Genomic DNA, 6604 nt, shown 5'->3' on the forward strand with positions numbered 1-6604 from the left:
GCTATAATTATTCCATCAAAAACATTGTATGCTTAGACTATAAGTAAAGATATACTGTTTGATTGTTCAATACTTTGTAAAAGATAATTTGTGATAAATTTATATGTGTCCTCTAATTATTTTCTTATTTCGGCGGGGGACATCAGCCTCACTGTTGGCTTGTTATATTCATGTTTGTTATAATAGTCAATAATTAACTTGTGTATATGATATAAAAGTCAGTCATTGAATCAAATTAAACATATCTATTAAATCTTTATTTCATCCAATACATAAGTTTACAATTGAACAGAAATAAACTAATATCGGGTATAAGATTTCAAATTACACCACAATAAATACTGGTCAGGATTTAAAGGAGACAATCTAACCGTTAAACAATGATAACAGATTGTGAAATATATTACTGTACAAGTATATATAAAATATACTGTACAAGTATATAGGCGTGGTAAAATTTTGTTTGAATCAAGATTGAATATGAAAGACAAACAAAATCTAGTTCATTTTCACGGACCTGTGCTTCTCGTTTAAGCAATAATTGTGTTGTCAAACCAATTATAGTAGAGTAATGCATGAATGATTAATGTTACCACCAGTAGCTTAGTTATATCCCCACTTTGAACACCATAATAAACATATTTTGTTCGGATTATATACACAGTTTGGATTATATATACACACTTGTTACGCCATAATACACAATACAACAGACGACTGCCATTTTTCCCCGACATTTTCTCTCGTTTACCACTGTACATATTCCTCGTCAGCGTTATAATCGTCATATTTATATACCGTGCAATATAAATATAATAGAAATTGTCTTTTAAAGGCTCAATACTACTCTTGTTGTAACTGAACAATATGTCCCAATCTTTATTCTGGTCAACAAATTGTACTATTTTACAATATTCCAATTAATTGATGATATAAATTTCATCTTAACACACCTAATTTAAAAAAATTGGAAAAATTCAACTAAATGATTTGAAAGGCCTGACGTAAAGCTTTTCAAATGTGACTCGGATTTAAAAATACTTTTGAACCCACTGGACAAGTAAAATTGGATTTAATGGATAATTTACACATCAGGTCATCCAGTACTTAGAATAAGGCTATTTTTGATTTTATGGAGCTGTCAAGCCAGCAAGAGTGTTATTGTCCCTTTAACAATTAGCAGTGCCACAAGGCTTCATCTCCACATTGTACACCAAAATGTTTTAATGGTCGATCTTTATCGTTCTTACACTGGTAGAGGATATTTCCCCGATTCACTACCCCACAGATACACTCAATATGACCATCACCATCTTTACCATACTTCCTTCTAATCTGGTTCTGTACCATCTTCTCCACTTCACTTATACTGCTACATCTACTTACACTTATAGTTATCACATAACTACCACTGTAAATACAGGTAAATATATATCATATTATTATAGTTATATATATATTATATAGTAATCACATAACTACCACTGTAAATACAGGTAAATATATATCATATTATTATTGTTATATATATATTATATAGTAATCACATAACTACCACTGTAAATACAGGTATATTATTATAATTATATATCTATAACTACCACTGTAATTACTGGTAAATATATATTATTATAGTTATATATCTATTATACGGGCCTACAACTGTAGAAATGAACCGCGAGTATCAACATGAAATAGGGGTTCTGTATCGACTTGGCTAATGAAATGAAATGAAATGAAATGGAGTTTAACGTCCTACTGTTCTGCTCCTAACCTGGGCTAATGAAGACGGGCATACGCCTTACAGTGTGCTATGAGGGAAATTTTGCCCGGATAGCGGCACTACGGCCTACTCTTATATCGAATTCCAACTGCCAAGGGATCTTTTACGTGCACGCCAATGTGTACACGGGGCCTCGGTTTTTCGTCCCATCCGAACGACTAGACAGCTTTCCTTGTCAGCCCCTCCGTCCTGCATCACTGACAAGGGAGAACCACGCTGGAAAATCTGGATGAACTTTCTCGGCCAATGCAGGGATCGAACACCCGACCTCCAGGCTAGCGAGCTAGCGTCTTACCCACTTAGCCACGTGATCCCCCGACTTGGCTAATGAAGACGGACATATGCCATACAGTGTTTAGAGGGAAATTTTGCTCTGACAGCGGAGATACGGCCTAATGGTATTTTGAACTTCAACTGTCAGTCGTTCTTTTACGTGAACGCCAACGATTAGACATTGTTCCTTTTCAGGTCCACCGATAAGGGGAAACCCCGCAGAAAAATCTCGGCTAACACCGGGAGCGAATCCGAGATTTCCTGGTTAGCGAACCGGCGTCTTATTCACTAAGCCACCGCGGTTCCCCGAAACCAGTCGTCGATCTAGCGTTCTCCAAGTGAATAATGACCTGGGAAATGAAACGAAATGGGGGTTTAACGTCCTACTTTTCTGCACCGACTGGGCTAATGATGACGGTAAAGAGAGAGAGAGAGAGAGAGAGGAAGAGAGAGAGAGGGAGGGTTTAACGTCTACTCGACACATACTAGGTCATTTCGGGACTAACATGTTTTTTTAAAAATTGTATTTCAATAATTCGCTTGCGCGTAGGGTTTTTTTTAGCAGTGGGAGGACCCGTAGAAAACCCACGAGGTTGGACAGGCAACCCTACTCCTTGTCACGTACAACCGGGGATTCGAAGCCACGCCAGTTGACTCAATTACAGGCCCTATGACAGCGCGCACGTGCTAACCATTCGACCATGACGGTAAAGAGAAAGGATCTACTTACAAATCGAGGTATATATCAAGAGTAATCATATCCGTCTTATCTTCCAGAACTTTCACCCTTGACTTGAGTTGCTCTATCTCATCAGCTTGTTTCTGTATCTTGTCAGCGAGACTCAGTTTGTCTAATTGGAGTTGTTGTATTTCATTCTTCATCCTGTCATTATCCTCTTTTAGCTGGTTTTGTATGTTGTGCTCACCTATTTGTACATTACAAGGGTGGTTGAAATTAAGACTCTGGTGGTTGACAACTTGTCGGAGTGACTGTAAATATGAAACAAATCTATCTGTTGGCATTGGTATTTTATTATGACGAAGGAAGATGCCCCACCCTCTTCTGGAAGGACAGTGGAGTTGCATTGGACGCAGGCTATGTTGGGGACTAGGATTCTCACGAGGTGACAGTGGGGGAGGGGGGGGGGGCAGAGGTGATCTCTTCTGGAAGGAGACTCGAGTTTCCTTGGACACAGGCTGTGTTGCAATCCCGAATTCTCAAAACTCAAAACGAGGTGGGGGGGGGGAGTTCCTTCTGAAATTATAGTGGCGTTTCCTCGGGTACGGACTATATTTAGAACTTGAATTCTCAAGAGGAGAGGGGGGACGGGGCGGGGAGGAGGGGGAGTCTCTTCTGGAAATATAGCGGAGTTTCCCCGGACACAGGCTATGTTTAGAACTCGAACAAGGTGTCGGGATTTTTTTTTGCACCACTTGAACAACTAGCCAAGAGAAATACGACTTGAAAATCCCAATTATTTAAAATATTTCATAGATTTTATTTCCAAATACGTACCTCAGACATTCCAACTTACCAACTTCGAACGTCAGCGAAACATTTCGAAATATCAATACATAAGTTTTGTTCACCCTATCATAAGTAAAACGTGAGCCACGGGGGCTTAGTGGGTAAGAGGCTGGCTCGCTAGTCTGGAAGTCGGGTGTTTGATCCCTGCATTGGCCGAGAAAGTTCATCGAGATTTTCCGAGGTGGTTTCCCCTTGTCAGTGGTGCATTACGGAGGGCCCGACTCGAACAGCTGTCTAGTCTTTTGGATGCTACGAAAAACCGAGGTCCCGTGTATACACTGGAATGCACGTAAAAGAACCCTTGGCAGTTGGAATTGGATATAAGAGTAGGCGATAGTGCCGCTGCCCGGGCAAATTTCCCTCATAGTACACTGTATGGCGTATGCCTGTCTTCATTAGCACAGTATAGGAGCAGAACAGTAGGGCGTTAAACGCCATTCCATTTCATAAGTCGTACATACGTCTTTGGCACATCTTAAGAAGGGTAAATGATGCAACTTTTAACCGATGTATATAATGAGCTATTTCCAAGCCAAATACTAAAAGATTCGAAAGCATCATCAAATCTACTCACTGTGTTAGACATCACGGTGCTGTTATAGTAACAGAATTAATATACACAGCTTTCTTCTATTCTGATTCCAATGATCTGATCAACAGATTACGAAGTCAACACATATTATAAAATCTCCAAAAGGGAATTCCCCGTCTATTTGTGACAACGAGCTGAGCGTCGTAGTATTCAATTATACTGGTCTGCTTTATAATGAAAATGAAAGCCTGGTGTATATCTTATATACATGTCTAATATTAGATTGGTGGATAAACCAGTTCGACAAGTTTGATTGCTGACATAGCTTGATGTAAATATGCTATATAAGCAAGTGTATATACACGCTGTTATCTAAATAGTAATGTTATAGGTGGTAATACAGGCGTTTAACTTTGTAGTAATGTATATACAGCCATTTATCTTGATAGTAATGTGTACAAAATAAATGAAATGAAATGGGGTTTAACGTCCTACTGTTCTGCTCCGACTGGGATAATGAAGACTGGCATACGCTATACAGAGTGCTATGAGGGAAATTTTGCCCGGACAGCAGCGCTAAGGCCTTCTTTTATGTCGATTTACATCAGTCAGGGAATCTTTTACGTGCACGCCAATGTGTACACGGGACCTCGGGGTTTCGTCCCATCCGACCGATGTTACCGTGTTTAAACAATCTTCTTTAAAACCGTTGACAATCTCGAGCATCCAATGGCATCGAGAGTTGATTATGGTCTTGGTAAATTAATGAATGTCTAATTAATAAGTCCTAAAGAAAGACCTGCAATAGGCAGATTTATTTCTTGCTTGTATCTTTAACATGCATATTAGTCATTGATTCAGTAGGTACCCATATATGAGTTACGTCGCAATAACTTATATCACGTTTTGTATTATATTTTTAATTCTTATCATGTATATGTTCAAATATTTCTAGTTTAAGTTGGCGACAGCGATAGTTTAAAAATATAAGAGTACGGACAATTATGTTCATTCGTTAGTAAACGGGCCATTCCATATCAACTGGACCAATGTGGGAACATGACCCCCTTCAAAAAAATTATAAAAAATATATGTTATAGTATATGGCCCTAAACTAACAAATCCGAAATTTTACCTCTCTAGATCGAAAACTCGCTGAGATATGGCCATTTGAAATTAGGGTACTGAAACGGTTCATAAATTCAGTATTTTTTTTTTTTTTTTAGGTTTTCGGGTGCTTTATACGCACATTTCTAATAGGAGTGGAACTCTCTAACTTTGTAATCGAAGGAAGACAACTTTTGGTGTAGATTACGAATTTAGCATCACACTCATTGTCCAATGCATACTTTTCGCACCACCAGGTGGCGAAATGGAACAAATGAACTATTCACTTTTATTTTCAAGATTTCCACAGCCTCTGGCATAGTCACAATTATATACACAACCTCAAAAATTGTCATAGTTAATTTCAGTTTGTCATTTATCAATTTACAAAAGATTCTGAATCGATGTGATATATACTTTTCCAAATATTTAGTCTAGAAATTCAATCTGTTGCTATGATTAAAATTGTTCACTTTTCACGTTGATTTTAAAATTACTTCTAAATGACCTATACTCCCTAAACGTGTCTATTTAATAGAGAGACGTTTTGCGTAGATTACAAATATGTAATCATTTTGGATGTACATTGCATTGTTCTAATTTTATTTTGCCTCCCAAATGAGAATAATATGGTTAAAACGTTCACGAATTGAATATACAGACCTTTATTTTGACAGTAATATAATATTTTAAGCAGTAATATGTTATAGGTAGTACACATAGGCGTTTATCTTAATAGTGAGAGAGTGTGAGAGAGAGAGAAAGAGAGAGAGAGAGAGTTTAACTTCCACTAAACACTTTCTAGGTCATTTCGGGACTAACATATGGTTTAATTTTATTTCAGTAATTCGCTTGCACGTAGGGGTCTTCAGCAGTGGGAGGAAACCGGAGGACCCGGAGAAAACCCACGAGGTTGGACGGACAACCCTACTCCTTGTCACGTACAAGCGGAGATGCGAAACCACGCCAGTTGACGTAACAGGCCTTATGATACAGCGCGCACTTGCTAACAATTCGGTCATCAAACCAGTGGCGGCGCCAGCCGCCGGTGGGTGGAGGGGCAAAGCTGGGGCAAAGTCCAAGGCTAAGGGGGCAAAGGCACTAGGGGTAGGGGGCCTCCCCCAGAAATTTTTGAAAAACAGGCTGTCGTAAATGCAGCCTGACAGTATTTCAGGCACTGATCGTTGAGATAAAGTGTCAAACGAACGGACTTGCGAACCGCGACGAAACCCACTCACGAGCGCCAAAGTAGGGAGTCTTTACGGAGGACCTTCCCCAGAAAGTTTTGAAAAATAGACTGCCGGAAATGCTGTCTGACAGTATTCAGTAAGTCACCGATCGTCGAGATAAATAGATCTGGCAAGATACCGTCTGTCGCCTA

The 6604-nt window shown here is 39.0% G+C and overlaps 1 long non-coding RNA gene across 1 annotated transcript; it reads right to left on the minus strand.

Annotated features, from left to right (window-relative positions):
* Window positions 1–249: 249 nt before the first annotated feature.
* LOC126814422 (uncharacterized) lies at window positions 250–4353 on the minus strand. The gene is made up of 3 exons (XR_007677606.2): window positions 4159–4353; window positions 2787–3046; window positions 250–1411 (listed from the first exon to the last, which is right to left on the minus strand). It is a non-coding gene; the product is annotated as an uncharacterized LOC126814422 (long non-coding RNA).
* Window positions 4354–6604: the final 2251 nt, after the last annotated feature.

This window comes from Patella vulgata, chromosome 3 (assembly GCF_932274485.2).
Source record: "Patella vulgata chromosome 3, xgPatVulg1.2, whole genome shotgun sequence".
NCBI classification, from domain to species: domain Eukaryota; kingdom Metazoa; phylum Mollusca; class Gastropoda; family Patellidae; genus Patella; species Patella vulgata.